The 19,261-nt window shown below is 39.8% G+C and overlaps 2 non-coding genes across 2 annotated transcripts; both read right to left on the reverse strand.

The window, feature by feature from the left end:
- Positions 1-3,984: 3,984 nt before the first annotated feature.
- LOC112731645 (small nucleolar RNA R71) lies at positions 3,985-4,092 on the reverse strand. The gene has a single exon (XR_003167415.1). It is a non-coding gene; the product is annotated as a small nucleolar RNA R71 (small nucleolar RNA).
- Positions 4,093-12,285: 8,193 nt separating this feature from the next.
- LOC112731366 (small nucleolar RNA R71) lies at positions 12,286-12,393 on the reverse strand. The gene has a single exon (XR_003167147.1). It is a non-coding gene; the product is annotated as a small nucleolar RNA R71 (small nucleolar RNA).
- Between the last annotated feature and the right edge of the window lie 6,868 nt (positions 12,394-19,261).

The raw sequence follows: 19,261 nt of genomic DNA on the forward strand, positions 1-19,261 counted from the left end.
TTCTGACCTCCCTGCACTCAAAATAGATTTTCTGGAGCTACAGAACTCGAAATGGCGCGCTTCCAATTGCGTTGGAAAGTAGACATCTAGGGCCTTCCAGCAATATATAATAGTCCATACTTTGGCCAAGAATTGACGACGTAAACTGGCGTTCAACGTCAGCCTTCTGCCCAAATCTGGCGTCCAGCGCCAGAAAAGGATCCAAAACCAGAGTTGAACGCCCAAACTGGCACAGAAACTGGCGTTCAACTTCACAAATGGCCTCTGCCCGTGCAACACTTAAGCTCAGCCCAAGAACACACCAAGTGGGCCCCGGAAGTGGATTTATGCATCAATTACTTACTCATGTAAACCCTAGTGACTAGTTATTATAAATAGGACCTCTTACTATTGTATTAGACGTCTCTTTTTGACCATTTTTGAATCCTGGATTGTATTTTGATCCTGTGATCTCGTTTAGGGGGCTGGCCATCTCGGCCATGCCTAGACCTTCACTTATGTATTTTTAACGGTAGAGTTTCTACACTCCATAGATTAAGGTGTGGAGCTCTGCTGTTCATCAAAGATTAATGCAAAGTACTACTATTTTCTATTCAATTCTTCTTATTTCGCTTCTAAGATATCCATTCGCACCCAAGAACGTGATGAAGGTGATGATTATGTGTGACGCTCATCACCATCTCCCCTATGAACGCGTGCCTGACAAACACTTCCGTTCTACATGAATTAAGCTAGAATGAGTATCTCTTAGATCTCCTAACCAGAATCTTCGTGGCGTAAGCTAGAATGATGGCGGCATTCAAGAGAATCCGGAAGGTCTAAACCTTGTCTGTGGTATTCTGAGTAGGATTCAATGATTGAATGACTGTGACGAGCTTCAAACTCGCGAGTGCTGGGCGTTAGTGACAGACGCAAAAGGAGGGTGAATCCTATTCCAGCATGATCGAGAACCGACAGATGAATAGCCGTGCCGTGACAGGGTGCGTGAGCATATGATTCACTGAGAGGAAGGGATGTAGCCACTGACAACGGTGATGCCCTTGCATACAGCCAGCCATGGAAAGGAGTAAGAATGATTGGATGAAGATAGCAGGAAAGCAGAGGTTCAGAGGAACGAAAAGCATCTCCATTCGCTTATCTGAAATTCCTACCAATGATTTACATAAGTACCTCTATCCCTATCTTATTAATTATTATTCGAAAATACCATTATCCATTTATATCTGCCTAACTGAGATTTACAAGGTGACCATAGCTTACTTCATACCAACAATCTCCGTGGGATTCGACCCTTACTCACGTAAGGTATTACTTGGACGACCCAGTGCACTTGCTGGTTAGTTGTATCGAAGTTGTGACAATTATGTATTGAGATCAGCACATCAAGTTGCTCACGTTGCCAGGGATTGTTTGAGCCTGGACATCACAATTTCGTGCACCAAGTTTTTGGCGCCGTTGCCGGGGATTGTTTGAGTTTGGACAACTGACGGTTCATCTTGTTGCTCAGATTGGGTAATTTTCTTTTTATTTTATTTTCAAAAATTTTTCAAAAATATTTCTAAAATTTTCTCATCTGTTTTCGAAAAAAAAAATTGTTTTCAAAAATAAATTATTCTATGGCTTCAAAATTTTTAAGAATGAATTCTAGTGTTTCAGGAAATATGTTGAATCATATCTGGCTGTAAAGCCATACCCAAACTACTTTGGGATTGGTATTCAACTAATCACTCCAGCCCATGTAATTATATGTTGCAGCCTGGCTGGCTGTAAAGCCATGTCTAAATTTATTTGGACTGAGGCTTGCAATTTATTGGCAAGAGCAATTTAGCTGTTGCTCATCTACCCGCTGTTGATCCATGATCACCTGCTGAAGCTTGGCTGGCCATTGGCCATGTCTAGTGTTTTGGACTGGAGCTTTCTTTGAAAGCTTGGCTGGCTAGTGAGCCATGTCTAATTCCTGGACTGAAGCTTTAGACTAACATGGCTAGATTCCTGGAATTCATATTAAAAATTTTGGAATCCTTATTTTCCTTATTTTTCCTTTTAATTTTCGAAAAATATAAAATAAAAATCCAAAAAAATTAGAAAATCATAAAAATCAAAAATATTTTGTGTTTCTTATTTGAGTCTTGAGTCATATCATAAGTTTGGTGTCACTTGCATAAGCATCTTGCATTTTTTTCGAAAATATCATGCATCCATAGTGTTCTTCATGATCTTCAAGTTGTTCTTGGTAAGTCTTCTTGTTTGATCTTGATGATTTTTTTGTTTTGTGTCTTTTCATGTTTATCATATGCATTCTTGAATTCTTAGTGCGTAAGCATTAAAGAATTCTAAGTTTGGTGTCTTGCATGTTTTCTTTGCATTAAAAATTTTTCAAAAATATGTTCTTGATGTTCATCATGACATTCAAAGTGTTCTTGGTGTTCATCTTGACATTCATAGCATTCTTGCATGCATTCATTGTTTTGATCTAAAAATTTCATACATTGCATAATTTTCATGTTTTTCATAAAAATTCAAAAATCAAAAAAAATATCTTTCCCTTTTTCTCTCATCAAATTCGAAAATTTGGATTGACTTTTTCAAAAATTTTTAAAATCAAATTGTTTCTCATGAGTCAAATCAAATTTTCAATTTGAAAATCTTATCTTTTTCAAAATCTTTTTCAAAAATCAAATCTTTTTCAAAATTCTTAGTTATTTTCGAAAATTCCAAAAATATTTTTCAAAAATCTTTTTCTTATTTTTATATAAAATTTTCGAAAATAACTAATCAATTAATGTTTTGATTCAAAAATTTGAAGTTTGTTACTTGCTTGTTAAGAAAGATTCAAACTTTAAGTTCTAGAATCATATCTTGTGATTTCTTATGAATCAAGTCATTAATTGAGATTTTAAAAATCAAATCTTTTTCAAAACTAATCTTATCATATCTTTTCAAAAATATCTTCTTATCTTATCTTTTTCAAAAATATCTTTTCAAAATATATTTTCTAACTTCCTAACTTCTTATCTTTTCAAAATTTGTTTCAACTAACTAACTAACTTTTTGTTTGTTTCTTAACTTTTTTAAAACCACCTAACTAACTCTCTCTCTCTCATTTTCGAAAATATCTCTCCCCTTTTTCAAAATTTCTTTTTAATTTATTAATTATTTTAATTTTTAAAACTTAATTTTCGAAAATTACTAACAATTTTTCAAAAACCATTTTTCAAAAATTACTAACTCTTTTTCAAAATAATTTTCGAAAATTTTCCCTCCCCCATCTTATTCTATTCATATCCTAACATCTCATCTCACATCTCAATCCTCATCACAGTTGTGTTTCTTCCATTATATTACATTCTTTATCTCCCCCTTTTCTTCCACTCACAAAGGGATCCCTATACTGTGGTATAAAGGATCTCTATTATTATTATCATTTTTCTGGCCATTCTTCCTTGTCATATGAGCAGGAGCAAAGATAAGAACATTCTTGTGGAAGCAGATCCAGAACCTGAAAGGACTCTGAAGAGAAAATTAAGAGAAGCTAAAATACAACAATCCAGAGATAACCTTTCAGAAATTTTCAAACAGGCAGAGGAGATGGCAGCCGAAAATAATAATAATGCAAGGAGGATGCTTGGTGACTTTACTGCACCTAATTCCAATTTACATGGAAGAAGCATCTCCATTCCTGCCATTGGAGCAAACAACTTTGAGCTGAAACCTCAATTAGTTTCTCTGATGCAGCAGAACTGCAAGTTTCATGGACTTCCATCTGAAGATCCTTTTCAGTTCTTAACTGAATTCTTGCAGATATGTGATACTGTTAAGACTAATGGAGTAAATCCTGAAGTCTACAGGCTCATGCTTTTCCCTTTTGCTGTAAGAGACAGAGCTAGATTATGGTTGGATTCTCAACCTAAAGACAGCCTGAACTCTTGGGATAAGCTGGTCACGGCTTTCTTAGCCAAGTACTTTCCTCCTCAAAAGCTGAGCAAGCTTAGAGCTGATGTTCAAACCTTCAGACAGAAAGAAGGTGAATCTCTCTATGAAGCTTGGGAAAGATACAAACAGTTGACCAAAAAGTGTCCTTCTGACATGCTTTCAGAATGGACCATCCTAGATATATTCTATGATGGTCTGTCTGAGTTATCTAAGATGTCATTGGACACTTCTGCAGGTGGATCCATTCACCTAAAGAAAACACCTGCAGAAGCTCAAGAACTCATTGACATGGTTGCTAATAACCAGTTCATGTACACTTCTGAAAGGAATCCTGTGAGTAATGGGACGCCTATGAAGAAGGGAGTTCTTGAAGTTGATACTCTGAATGCCATATTGGCTCAGAATAAAATATTGACTCAGCAAGTCAATATGATCTCTCAGAGTCTGCATGGAATGCAAGCTGCATCCAACAGTACTCAAGAGGCATCTTCTGAAGAAGAAGCCTATGATCCTGAGAACCCTGCAATAGCAGAGGTAAATTACTTAGGTGAACCTTATGGAAACACCTATAACTCAACATGGAGAAATCATCCAAATTTCTCATGGAAGGATCAAAAGCCTCAACAAGGCTTTAATAATGGTGGAAGAAACAGGTTTAGCAATAGCAAACCTTTTCCATCATCAACTCAGCAACAGACAGAGAACTCTGAACAAAATGCTTCTAATTTAGCAAATCTAGTCTCTGATCTATCTAAGGCCACTGTAAGTTTTATGAATGAAACAAGGTCTTCCATTAGAAATCTGGAAGCACAAGTGGGCCAGCTGAGTAAAAGGATCACTGAAATCCCTCCTAGTACTCTCCCAAGCAATACAGAAGAGAACCCAAAAGGAGAGTGCGAGGCCATTGACATAAGCGCCATGGCCGAACCTGTGAGGAGAGGAGAGGACGTGAATCCCAAGGAGGAAGACCTCCTGGGACGTCCAGTGATCAATAAGGAGCTTCCCTCTGGGGAACCAAAGGACTCTGAGGCTCATCTAGAGACCATAGAGATTCCATTGAACCTCCTTATGCCCTTCATGAGCTCTGATGAGTATTCCTCTTCTGAAGAGAATGAGGATGTTACTGAAGAGCAAACTGCCAAGTTTCTTGGTGCAATCATGAAGCTGAATGCCAAATTATTTGGCATTGATACTTGGGAAGTTGAACCTCCCTTGTTCATCAATGAACTAAGTGATCTGGACCAACTGACATTGCCTCAGAAGAGACAGGATCCTGGAAAGTTCATAATCCCTTGTACCATAGGCACCATGATCTTTAAGGCTCTGTGTGACCTTGGTTCAGGGATAAACCTCATGCCCCTCTCTGTAATAGAGAAACTGGGAATCTGTGGGGTGCAAGCTGCTAAAATCTCACTAGAGATGGCAGACAGCTCAAGAAAACAGGCTTATGGACAAGTAGAAGATGTATTAGTAAAGGTTGAGGGCCTTTACATCCCTGCTGATTTCATAGTCCTGGATACTGGAAAGGAAGAGGATGAATCCATCATCCTAGGAAGACCTTTCCTGGCCACAGCAAGAGCTGTGATTGATGTTGACAGAGGTGAAATATTCCTTCAATGGAATGAGAACTCCCTTGTGTTTAAAACTCAAGGACCTCCCTCTGCAACCATGGAGAGGAAGCAGAAAAAGCTTCTCTCAAGGCAGAGTCAACCAGAGCCCCCACAGTCAAACTCTAAGTTTGGTGTTGGGAGGCCACAACCAAACTCTAAGTTTGGTGTTGAACTCCCATATCCAAACTCTAAGTTTGGTGTTGGAGAGTCTCAACAAAGCTCTGCACATCTGTGAGGCTCCATGAGAGCCCACTGTCAAGCTATTGACATTAAAGAAGCGCTTGTTGGGAGGCAACCCAATGTTTATCTAAATCTTATTTTTATTGTTTTTCATGTTTTCTTAGGTTCATGATCATGTGGAGTCACAAAATAAATATAAAAATTGAAAACGGAATCAAAAACAGCAGAAGAAAAATCACACCCTGGAGGAGCATCTGTCTAGCGTTCAAACGCCAGAACAGAGCATAGTTCTGGCGCTGAACGCCCAAAATGGGCAGCTTCTGGGCGCTGAACGCCAGAACAGGCATGGTTCTGGCGTTCAACGCCAGAAATGGCACACAGATGGGCGTTGAACGCCCAAAATGGCCACCAACCTGGCGCTGAACGCCCAGAGTTGGGTACAAAGGCATTTTTACATGCCTAATGGTGCAGGGATGTAAATGCCTTGACACCTCAGGATCTGTGGACCCCACAGGATCATCTCAGGATCTGTGGACCCCACAGGATCCACTCAGGATCTGTGGACCCCACAGGATCCCCACCTACCTCCACTCACTTCTTCTCACCACTCTCTTTCACACAACCCCATAAACACTCTTCCCTAAAAACCCCTCACCAATCACCTCAATCTCTCTTCCCCACTAAACATTCACCACTCACATCCACCCACTCTTCCCAATAAACCTACCTCATAAACTCCACCTACCTTCAAAATTCAAAACCAATTTCCCACCCAAACCCACCCATATGGCCGAACCTTAACCCCCCTCCCTTCCCTATATAAAGCCCTCCATTCTTCATCAAATTCACACAACACACCCCTCCACACTCTCCTTGGCCGAAACCACATATCCCTCTCCCTCTCCATATTTCTTCTTCTTCTTCTTCTATTCTTTTGTTTATTGCTCGAGGGCGAGCAATATTCTAAGTTTGGTGTGGTAAAAGCATAGCTTTTTTGTTTTTCCATTACCATTGATGGCACCTAAGACCGGAGAATCCTCTAGAAGAGGGAAAGGGAAGATAAAAGCTTCCACATCCGAGTCATGGGAGATGGAAAGGTTCATCTCCAAAGCCCATCAAGACCACTTCTATGATGTTGTGGCCAAGAAGAAGGTGATCCCTGAGGTCCCTTTTAAACTCAAAAGAAATGAGTATCCGGAGATCCGACATGAAATTCAAAGAAGAGGTTGGGAAGTTCTAACAAATCCCATCCAACAAGTCGGCATCCTAATGGTTCAAGAGTTCTATGCCAAGTAGGACGGAGGATGAGCTTCTATTTTCTGCTGGAGGCATTTCAAGGATGTAAAAGTCAACCGGAAAAACCAAATCCTGAGTTGCCACGAGTACATCTTCCGCTATCCCCATCACTGTGATCACACTTTTATCAGCTAAGGCAAACTTTGCCGCCGACTTCTTCAATGGAACTAAATTCAACCGCACCTAAATAGAAAGCGGCATGATGCTAACACAGGCTCCCAAGTCACACATACAATCATGAAAGGTGTATCCGCCAATACAACAAGACACTAAGCACGGTCCAGGGTCACCACATTTTCTTGGAATAGGTTCCATCAAGGAAGAAGTTAAACTACCCAAGGATAATGTCTCCAATTCTCCTATCCTATCCTTCTGTGTACACAAGTCTTTCAAAAATTTTGCATACTTTGGAATTTGTTGAATTGCATCAAGGAATGGTATGGTTACCTCAACCTTTCTGAACACTTGAAGCATGTTCAAATCAAACTCCGGTGTTTTCTTTGCCTTCTTCACCATAGAAGGAAATGGAATAGGAACGGACTCATCCACTATGGCTTTCCTCTTGGGTTCCTTGAGGTTTACTCCTTCTTCCTCATGCCTTTTGTCTACCACCTCTTCTTCATATGGAGCTTCAACAACTACCTCTTCCTCATGAATTTCTCCCATGACCCTTGGAGGTATCTCTTCTAATGTAGTTCCGACCGTAGAGTGATGGCATTGAGACCGCCTCTTGGATTTGGTTGGGGTTGGGATGGAAGGTTAGAAGAACTCGAGGGTTGGTTCGTGTTGTTATCGGGGTTTAGTGGTTGGGTTGACATGTTCATCTTTGAAAGAAAGTTGGTGAGGTTAGCCAATTGGGTACTCAAGGCATCAAATTGAGCCTTGTTGCTCTCATCTCGTTTTTCCATAGCGGCTCTATGCTCTTCAACTTGGTTGTTGGAAGATGGAGGAGTTTGGTTTTGGTTTTGTTGTCTATGGTGTGGTGCTTGGTACTTGGTGTAGTTGTTTTGGTTTTGGTTGGAGTGGCTTTGGTTGGCTTGGTAGTTGGTGTTTGATGAGCGGATAATTTATACGCTTTTTGACATTGTTTTTAGTATGTTTTTAGTAGGATCTAGTTACTTTTAGGGATGTTTTCATTAGTTTTTATGTTAAATTCACATTTCTGGACTTTACTATGAGTTTGTGTGTTTTTCTGTGATTTCAGGTATTTTCTGGCTGAAATTGAGGGACTTGAGCAAAAATCAGATTCAGAGGTTGAAAAAGGACTGCTGATGCTATTGGATTCTGACCTCCCTGCACTCAAAATAGATTTTCTGGAGCTACAGAACTCGAAATGGCGCGCTTCCAATTGCGTTGGAAAGTAGACATCCAGGGCCTTCCAGCAATATATAATAGTCCATACTTTGGCCAAGAATTGACGACGTAAACTGGCGTTCAACGCCAGCCTTCTGCCCAAATCTGGCGTCCAGCGCCAGAAAAGGATCCAAAACCAGAGTTGAACGCCCAAACTGGCACAGAAACTGGTGTTCAACTTCACAAATGGCCTCTGCACGTGCAACACTTAAGCTCAGCCCAAGCACACACCAAGTGGGCCCCGGAAGTGGATTTATGCATCAATTACTTACTCATGTAAACCCTAGTGACTAGTTATTATAAATAGGACCTCTTACTATTGTATTAGACGTCTCTTTTTGACCATTTTTGAATCCTGGATTGTATTTTGATCCTGTGATCTCGTTTAGGGGCTGGCCATCTCGGCCATGCCTAGACCTTCACTTATGTATTTTTAACGGTAGAGTTTCTACACTCCATAGATTAAGGTGTGGAGCTCTGCTGTTCATCAAAGATTAATGCAAAGTACTACTATTTTCTATTCAATTCTTCTTATTTCGCTTCTAAGATATCCATTCGCACCCAAGAACGTGATGAAGGTGATGATTATGTGTGACGCTCATCACCATCTCCCCTATGAACGCGTGCCTGACAAACACTTCCGTTCTACATGAATTAAGCTAGAATGAGTATCTCTTAGATCTCCTAACCAGAATCTTCGTGGCGTAAGCTAGAATGATGGCGGCATTCAAGAGAATCCGGAAGGTCTAAACCTTGTCTGTGGTATTCTGAGTAGGATTCAATGATTGAATGACTGTGACGAGCTTCAAACTCGCGAGTGCTGGGCGTTAGTGACAGACGCAAAAGGAGGGTGAATCCTATTCCAGCATGATCGAGAACCGACAGATGAATAGCCGTGCCGTGACAGGGTGCGTGAGCATATGATTCACTGAGAGGAGGGGATGTAGCCACTGACAACGGTGATGCCCTTGCATACAGCCAGCCATGGAAAGGAGTAAGAATGATTGGATGAAGATAGCAGGAAAGCAGAGGTTCAGAGGAACGAAAAGCATCTCCATTCGCTTATCTGAAATTCCTACCAATGATTTACATAAGTACCTCTATCCCTATCTTATTAATTATTATTCGAAAACACCATTATCCATTTATATCTGCCTAACTGAGATTTACAAGGTGACCATAGCTTGCTTCATACCAACAATCTCCGTGGGATTCGACCCTTACTCACGTAAGGTATTACTTGGACGACCCAGTGCACTTGCTGGTTAGTTGTATCGAAGTTGTGACAATTATGTATTGAGATCAGCACATCAAGTTGCTCACGTTGCCAGGGATTGTTTGAGCCTGGACATCACAATTTCGTGCACCAAGTTTTTGGCGCCGTTGCCGGGGATTGTTTGAGTTTGGACAACTGACGGTTCATCTTGTTGCTCAGATTGGGTAATTTTCTTTTTATTTTATTTTCAAAAATTTTTCAAAAATATTTCTAAAATTTTCTCATCTGTTTTCGAAAAAAAAAAATTGTTTTCAAAAATAAATTATTCTATGGCTTCAAAATTTTTAAGAATGAATTCTAGTGTTTCAGGAAATATGTTGAATCATATCTGGCTGTAAAGCCATACCCAAACTACTTTGGGATTGGTATTCAACTAATCACTCCAGCCCATGTAATTATATGTTGCAGCCTGGCTGGCTGTAAAGCCATGTCTAAATTTATTTGGACTGAGGCTTGCAATTTATTGGCAAGAGCAATTTAGCTGTTGCTCATCTACCCGCTGTTGATCCATGATCACCTGCTGAAGCTTGGCTGGCCATTGGCCATGTCTAGTGTTTTGGACTGGAGCTTTCTTTGAAAGCTTGGCTGGCTAGTGAGCCATGTCTAATTCCTGGACTGAAGCTTTAGACTAACATGGCTAGATTCCTGGAATTCATATTAAAAATTTTGGAATCCTTATTTTCCTTATTTTTCCTTTTAATTTTCGAAAAATATAAAATAAAAATCCAAAAAAATTAGAAAATCATAAAAATCAAAAATATTTTGTGTTTCTTATTTGAGTCTTGAGTCATATCATAAGTTTGGTGTCACTTGCATAAGCATCTTGCATTTTTTTCGAAAATATCATGCATCCATAGTGTTCTTCATGATCTTCAAGTTGTTCTTGGTAAGTCTTCTTGTTTGATCTTGATGATTTTTTTGTTTTGTTTCTTTTCATGTTTATCATATGCATTCTTGAATTCTTAGTGCGTAAGCATTAAAGAATTCTAAGTTTGGTGTCTTGCATGTTTTCTTTGCATTAAAAATTTTTCAAAAATATGTTCTTGATGTTCATCATGACATTCAAAGTGTTCTTGGTGTTCATCTTGACATTCATAGCATTCTTGCATGCATTCATTGTTTTGATCTAAAAATTTCATACATTGCATAATTTTCATGTTTTTCATAAAAATTCAAAAATAAAAAAAAATATCTTTCCCTTTTTCTCTCATCAAATTCGAAAATTTGGATTGACTTTTTCAAAAATTTTTAAAATCAAATTGTTTCTCATAAGTCAAATCAAATTTTCAATTTGAAAATCTTATCTTTTTCAAAATCTTTTTCAAAAATCAAATCTTTTTCAAAATTCTTAGTTATTTTCGAAAATTCCAAAAATATTTTTCAAAAATCTTTTTCTTATTTTTATATAAAATTTTCGAAAATAACTAATCAATTAATGTTTTGATTCAAAAATTTGAAGTTTGTTACTTGCTTGTTAAGAAAGATTCAAACTTTAAGTTCTAGAATCATATCTTGTGATTTCTTATGAATCAAGTCATTAATTGAGATTTTAAAAATCAAATCTTTTTCAAAACTAATCTTATCATATCTTTTCAAAAATATCTTCTTATCTTATCTTTTTCAAAAATATCTTTTCAAAATATCTTTTCTAACTTCCTAACTTCTTATCTTTTCAAAATTTGTTTCAACTAACTAACTAACTTTTTGTTTGTTTCTTAACTTTTTTAAAACCACCTAACTAACTCTCTCTCTCTCATTTTCGAAAATATCTCTCCCCTTTTTCAAAATTTCTTTTTAATTTATTAATTATTTTAATTTTTAAAACTTAATTTTCGAAAATTACTAACAATTTTTCAAAAACCATTTTTCAAAAATTACTAACTCTTTTTCAAAATAATTTTCGAAAATTTTCCCTCCCCCATCTTATTCTATTCATATCCTAACATCTCATCTCACATCTCAATCCTCATCACAGTTGTGTTTCTTCCATTATATTACATTCTTTATCTCCCCCTTTTCTTCCACTCACAAAGGGATCCCTATACTGTGGTATAAAGGATCTCTATTATTATTATCATTTTTCTGGCCATTCTTCCTTGTCATATGAGCAGGAGCAAAGATAAGAACATTCTTGTGGAAGTAGATCCAGAACCTGAAAGGACTCTGAAGAGAAAATTAAGAGAAGCTAAAATACAACAATCCAGAGATAACCTTTCAGAAATTTTCAAACAGGCAGAGGAGATGGCAGCCGAAAATAATAATAATGCAAGGAGGATGCTTGGTGACTTTACTGCACCTAATTCCAATTTACATGGAAGAAGCATCTCCATTCCTGCCATTGGAGCAAACAACTTTGAGCTGAAACCTCAATTAGTTTCTCTGATGCAGCAGAACTGCAAGTTTCATGGACTTCCATCTGAAGATCCTTTTCAGTTCTTAACTGAATTCTTGCAGATATGTGATACTGTTAAGACTAATGGAGTAAATCCTGAAGTCTACAGGCTCATGCTTTTCCCTTTTGCTGTAAGAGACAGAGCTAGATTATGGTTGGATTCTCAACCTAAAGACAGCCTGAACTCTTGGGATAAGCTGGTCACGGCTTTCTTAGCCAAGTACTTTCCTCCTCAAAAGCTGAGCAAGCTTAGAGCTGATGTTCAAACCTTCAAACAGAAAGAAGGTGAATCTCTCTATGAAGCTTGGGAAAGATACAAACAGTTGACCAAAAAGTGTCCTTCTGACATGCTTTCAGAATGGACCATCCTAGATATATTCTATGATGGTCTGTCTGAGTTATCTAAGATGTCATTGGACACTTCTGCAGGTGGATCCATTCACCTAAAGAAAACACCTGCAGAAGCTCAAGAACTCATTGACATGGTTGCTAATAACCAGTTCATGTACACTTCTGAAAGGAATCCTGTGAGTAATGGGACGCCTATGAAGAAGGGAGTTCTTGAAGTTGATACTTTGAATGCCATATTAGCTCAGAATAAAATATTGACTCAGCAAGTCAATATGATCTCTCAGAGTCTGCATGGAATGCAAGCTGCATCCAACAGTACTCAAGAGGCATCTTCTGAAGAAGAAGCCTATGATCCTGAGAACCCTGCAATAGCAGAGGTAAATTACTTAGGTGAACCTTATGGAAACACCTATAACTCAACATGGAGAAATCATCCAAATTTCTCATGGAAGGATCAAAAGCCTCAACAAGGCTTTAATAATGGTGGAAGAAACAGGTTTAGCAATAGCAAACCTTTTCCATCATCAACTCAGCAACAGACAGAGAACTCTGAACAAAATGCTTCTAATTTAGCAAATCTAGTCTCTGATCTATCTAAGGCCACTGTAAGTTTTATGAATGAAACAAGGTCTTCCATTAGAAATCTGGAAGCACAAGTGGGCCAGCTGAGTAAAAGGATCACGGAAATCCCTCCTAGTACTCTCCCAAGCAATACAGAAGTGAACCCAAAAGGAGAGTGCGAGGCCATTGACATAAGCGCCATGGCCGAACCTGTGAGGAGAGGAGAGGACGTGAATCCCAAGGAGGAAGACCTCCTGGGACGTCCAGTGATCAATAAGGAGCTTCCCTCTGGGGAACCAAAGGACTCTGAGGCTCATCTAGAGACCATAGAGATTCCATTGAACCTCCTTATGCCCTTCATGAGCTCTGATGAGTATTCCTCTTCTGAAGAGAATGAGGATGTTACTGAAGAGCAAACTGCCAAGTTTCTTGGTGCAATCATGAAGCTGAATGCCAAATTATTTGGCATTGATACTTGAGAAGTTGAACCTCCCTTGTTCATCAATGAACTAAGTGATCTGGATCAACTGACATTGCCTCAGAAGAGACAGGATCCTGGAAAGTTCATAATCCCTTGTACCATAGGCACCATGATCTTTAAGGCTCTGTGTGACTTTGGTTCAGGGATAAACCTCATGCCCCTCTCTGTAATAGAGAAACTGGGAATCTATGGGGTGCAAGCTGCTAAAATCTCACTAGAGATGGCAGACAGCTCAAGAAAACAGGCTTATGGACAAGTAGAAGATGTATTAGTAAAGGTTGAGGGCCTTTACATCCCTGCTGATTTCATAGTCCTGGATACTGGAAAGGAAGAGGATGAATCCATCATCCTAGGAAGACCTTTCCTGGCCACAGCAAGAGCTGTGATTGATGTTGACAGAGGTGAAATATTCCTTCAATGGAATGAGAACTCCCTTGTGTTTAAAACTCAAGGACCTCCCTCTGCAACCATGGAGAGGAAGCAGAAAAAGCTTCTCTCAAGGCAGAGTCAACCAGAGCCCCCACAGTCAAACTCTAAGTTTGGTGTTGGGAGGCCACAACCAAACTCTAAGTTTGGTGTTGAACTCCCATATCCAAACTCTAAGTTTGGTGTTGGAGAGTCTCAACAAAGCTCTGCACATCTGTGAGGCTCCATGAGAGCCCACTGTCAAGCTATTGACATTAAAGAAGCGCTTGTTGGGAGGCAACCCAATGTTTATCTAAATCTTATTTTTATTGTTTTTCATGTTTTCTTAGGTTCATGATCATGTGGAGTCACAAAATAAATATAAAAATTGAAAACGGAATCAAAAACAGCAGAAGAAAAATCACACCCTGGAGGAGCATCTGTCTAGCGTTCAAACGCCAGAACAGAGCATAGTTCTGGCGCTGAACGCCCAAAATGGGCAGCTTCTGGGCGCTGAACGCCAGAACAGGCATGGTTCTGGCGTTCAACGCCAGAAATGGCACACAGATGGGCGTTGAACGCCCAAAATGGCCACCAACCTGGCGCTGAACGCCCAGAGTTGGGTACAAAGGCATTTTTACATGCCTAATGGTGCAGGGATGTAAATGCCTTGACACCTCAGGATCTGTGGACCCCACAGGATCATCTCAGGATCTGTGGACCCCACAGGATCCACTCAGGATCTGTGGACCCCACAGGATCCCCACCTACCTCCACTCACTTCTTCTCACCACTCTCTTTCACACAACCCCATAAACACTCTTCCCTAAAAACCCCTCACCAATCACCTCAATCTCTCTTCCCCACTAAACCTTCACCACTCACATCCACCCACTCTTCCCAATAAACCTACCTCATAAACTCCACCTACCTTCAAAATTCAAAACCAATTTCCCACCCAAACCCACCCATATGGCCGAACCTTAACCCCCCTCCCTTCCCTATATAAAGCCCTCCATTCTTCATCAAATTCACACAACACACCCCTCCACACTCTCCTTGGCCGAAACCACATATCCCTCTCCCTCTCCATATTTCTTCTTCTTCTTCTTCTATTCTTTTGTTTATTGCTCGAGGGCGAGCAATATTCTAAGTTTGGTGTGGTAAAAGCATAGCTTTTTTGTTTTTCCATTACCATTGATGGCACCTAAGACCGGAGAATCCTCTAGAAGAGGGAAAGGGAAGATAAAAGCTTCCACATCCGAGTCATGGGAGATGGAAAGGTTCATCTCCAAAGCCCATCAAGACCACTTCTATGATGTTGTGGCCAAGAAGAAGGTGATCCCTGAGGTCCCTTTTAAACTCAAAAGAAATGAGTATCCGGAGATCCGACATGAAATTCAAAGAAGAGGTTGGGAAGTTCTAACAAATCCCATCCAACAAGTCGGCATCCTAATGGTTCAAGAGTTCTATGCCAATGCATGGATCACCAAGAACCATGATCAAAGTAAGAACCCGGATCCAAAGAACTATGTTACAATGGTTCGGGGGAAATACTTAGATTTTAGTCCGGAAAATGTGAGGTTGGCGTTCAACTTACCATACATGGAAGAGAACGCACGCCCCTACACAAGGAGAGTCAACTTTGATCAAAGGTTGGACCAAGTCCTTATGGACATATGTGTAGAAGGAGCTCAATGGAAGATTGACTCCAAAGGCAAGCCGGTTCAACTAAGAAGATTGGACCTCAAGCCTATAGCTAGAGGATGGTTGGAGTTTACTATAGACCGAGCCATCATGATCCATAGCATCATGATTAGAGAAGAGGTGGAAGTTCATGAGATTATACCTCAAGAACTCTACAAGGTGGCTGACAAGTCCTCCACCATGGCAAGGTTAGCCTTTCCTCACCTCATTTGCCACCTATGTAATTCAGCTGGGATTGACATAGAGGGAGATATCCTCATCAAAGAGGACAAGCCCATCACTAAGAAAAAGATGGAGCTCAAGAGGCGCAAGAAGCTCATCACCATGAGATTCTGGAAATGCCTCAAATGCACTTTCCTCCACAAAACTATTGGGAGCAAATCAACACCTCCCTAGGAGAATTGAGTTCCAATATGGGACAACTAAGGGTGGAACATCAAGAGCACTCCATCATGCTTCATGAAATAAGAGAAGATCAAAAAGCAATGAGGGAGGAGCAACAAAGACAAGGAAGAGACATAGAAGAGCTCAAGGACATCATTGGTTCCTCAAGAAGGAAACGCCACCATCACTAAGGTGGATTCATTCCTTGTTCTTGCTTTCTCTGTTTTTCGTTTTCTATGTTATGTGCTTATCTAAGTTTGTGTCTTCATTACATGATCATTAGTAGTAGTAACTATGTCTTAAAGTTATAAATATCCTATGAATCCATCACCTCTCTTAAATGAAAAATGTTTTAATTCAAAAGAACAAGAAGTACATGAGTTTCGAATTTATCCTTGAACTTAGCTTAATTATATTGATGTGGTGACAATGCTTCTTGTTTTCTGAATGTATGCTTGAACAGTGCATATGTCTTTTGAAGTTGTTGTTTAAGAATGTTAAATATGTTGGCTCTTGAAAGAATGATGACTAGGAGACATGTTATTCGATAATCTGAAAAATCATAAAAATGATTCTTGAAGCAAGAAAAAGCAGCAAAGAACAAAGCTTGCAAAAAAAAAAAAGAGAAAAAAAAAGGGGGCGAAAAAAATAGAAAAAAAAAATTAGAAAGAAAAAGAAAAAGCAAGCAGAAAAAGCCAATAACCCTTAAAACCAAAAGGCAAGGGCAAATAAAAAGGATCCCAAGGATTTGAGCATCAGTGGATAGGAGGGCCTAAAGGAATAAAATCCTGGTCTAAGCGGCTAAACCAAGCTGTCCCTAACCATGTGCTTGTGGCGTGTAGGTGTCAAGTGAAAACTTGAGACTGAGCGGTTAAAGTCAAGGTCCAAAGCAAAAACAAAGAGTGTGCTTAAGAACCATGGACACCTCTAATTGGGGACTTTAGCAAAGCTGAGTCACAATCTGAAAAGGTTCACCCAATTATGTGTCTGTGGCATTTATGTATCCGGTGGTAATACTGGAAAACAAAGTGCTTAGGGCCACGGCCAAGACTCATAAAGAAGCTGTGTTCAAGAATCATCATACTGAACTAGGAGAGTCAATAACACTATTCGAAATCTAAAGTTCCTATAGATGCCATTCATTCTAAACCTCAATGGATAAAGTGAGATGCCAAAACTATTCAAGAGGCAAAAAGCTATAAGTCCCGCTCATATGATTGGAGCTATGTTTCATTGATAGTTTGGAATTTATAGTATATTCTCTTCTTTTTATCCTATTTGATTTTCAGTTGCTTGGGGACAAGCAACAATTTAAGTTTGGTGTTGTGATGAGTGGATAATTTATACGCTTTTTGACATTGTTTTTAGTATGTTTTTAGTAGGATCTAGTTACTTTTAGGGATGTTTTCATTAGTTTTTATGTTAAATTCACATTTCTGGACTTTACTATGAGTTTGTGTGTTTTTCTGTGATTTCAGGTATTTTCTGGCTGACATTGAGGGACTTGAGCAAAAATCAGATTCAGAGGTTGAAAAAGGACTGCTGATGCTGTTGGATTCTGACCTCCCTGCACTCAAAATGGATTTTTTGGAGCTACAGAACTCGAAATGGCACGCTTCCAATTGCCTTGGAAAGTAGACATCCAGGGCTTTCCAGAAATATATAATAGTCTATACTTTGGCAAAGAATTGACGACGTAAACTGGCGTTCAACGCCAGCCTTCTGCCCAAATCTGGCGTCCAGCGCCAGAAAAGGATCCAAAACCAGAGTTGAACGCCCAAACTGGGACAGAAACTGGCGTTCAACTCCACAAATGGCCTTTGCACGTGCAACACTTAAGCTCAGCCCAAGCACACACCAAGTGGGCCCCGGAAGTGGATTTATGCATCAATTACTTACTCATGTAAACCCTAGTGACTAGTTATTATAAATAGGACCTCTTACTATTGTATTAGACGTCTCTTTTTGACCATTTTTGAATCCTGGATTGTATTTTGATCCTGTGATCTTGTTTAGGGGGCTGGCCATCTCGGCCATGCCTGGACCTTCACTTATGTATTTTTAACGGTAGAGTTTCTACACTCCATAGATTAAGGTGTGGAGCTCTGCTGTTCATCAAAGATTAATGCAAAGTACTACTATTTTCTATTCAATTCTTCTTATTTCGCTTCTAAGATATCCATTCGCACCCAAGAACATGATGAAGGTGATGATTATGTGTGACGCTCATCACCATCTCCCCTATGAACGCGTGCCTGACAAACACTTCCGTTCTACATGAATTAAGCTAGAATGAGTATCTCTTAGATCTCCTAACCAGAATCTTCGTGGCGTAAGCTAGAATGATGGCGGCATTCAAGAGAATCCGGAAGGTCTAAACCTTGTCTGTGGTATTCTAAGTAGGATTCAATGATTGAATGACTGTGACGAGCTTCAAACTCGCGAGTGCTGGGCGTTAGTGACAGACGCAAAAGGAGGGTGAATCCTATTCCAGCATGATCGAGAACCGACAGATGAATAGCCGTGCCGTGACAGGGTGCGTGAGCATATGATTCACTGAGAGGAGGGGATGTAGCCACTGACAACGGTGATGCCCTTGCATACAGCCAGCCATGGAAAGGAGTAAGAATGATTGGATGAAGATAGCAGGAAAGCAGAGGTTCAGAGGAACGAAAAGCATCTCCATTCGCTTATCTGAAATTCCTACCAATGATTTACATAAGTACCTCTATCCCTATCTTATTAATTATTATTCGAAAACACCATTATCCATTTATATCTGCCTAACTGAGATTTACAAGGTGACCATAGCTTGCTTCATACCAACAATCTCCGTGGGATTCGACCCTTACTCATGTAAGGTATTACATGGACGACCCAGTGCACTTGCTGGTTAGTTGTATCGAAGTTGTGACAATTATGTATTGAGATCAGCACATCAAGTTGCTCACGTTGCCAGGGATTGTTTGAGCCTGGACATCACAATTTCGTGCACCAGTGTTGTTGTGGTGGTATTGGGATGAAGATTGGTTGTTGTTGTGATGAGAAGGAGAGTTGTTCCATCTTTGGTTTTGATTGCTTCCTTGCGCATTATCCCTCCACCCTTGATGTTGATTACCACCTTGATGGTAATTGTTTTGACCTTGAGAATGGTAGGGTGGACGGTTGTTGTAATTCACATTGGCCACCACAAGGGCATGTTCCTCTTGAATTTGATGGCATTGGTCAGTGTAATGTGTGGTGCTAGAGCACAAACCAACAAATTCTAGGAGGGCCTTCAAGTTGAGTAACCGGAGGTGGGGCTTGGACGGCTTTGATGGAGTAGTATTCCT

This window comes from Arachis hypogaea, chromosome 12 (assembly GCF_003086295.3).
Source record: "Arachis hypogaea cultivar Tifrunner chromosome 12, arahy.Tifrunner.gnm2.J5K5, whole genome shotgun sequence".
NCBI lineage: Eukaryota > Viridiplantae > Streptophyta > Magnoliopsida > Fabales > Fabaceae > Arachis > Arachis hypogaea.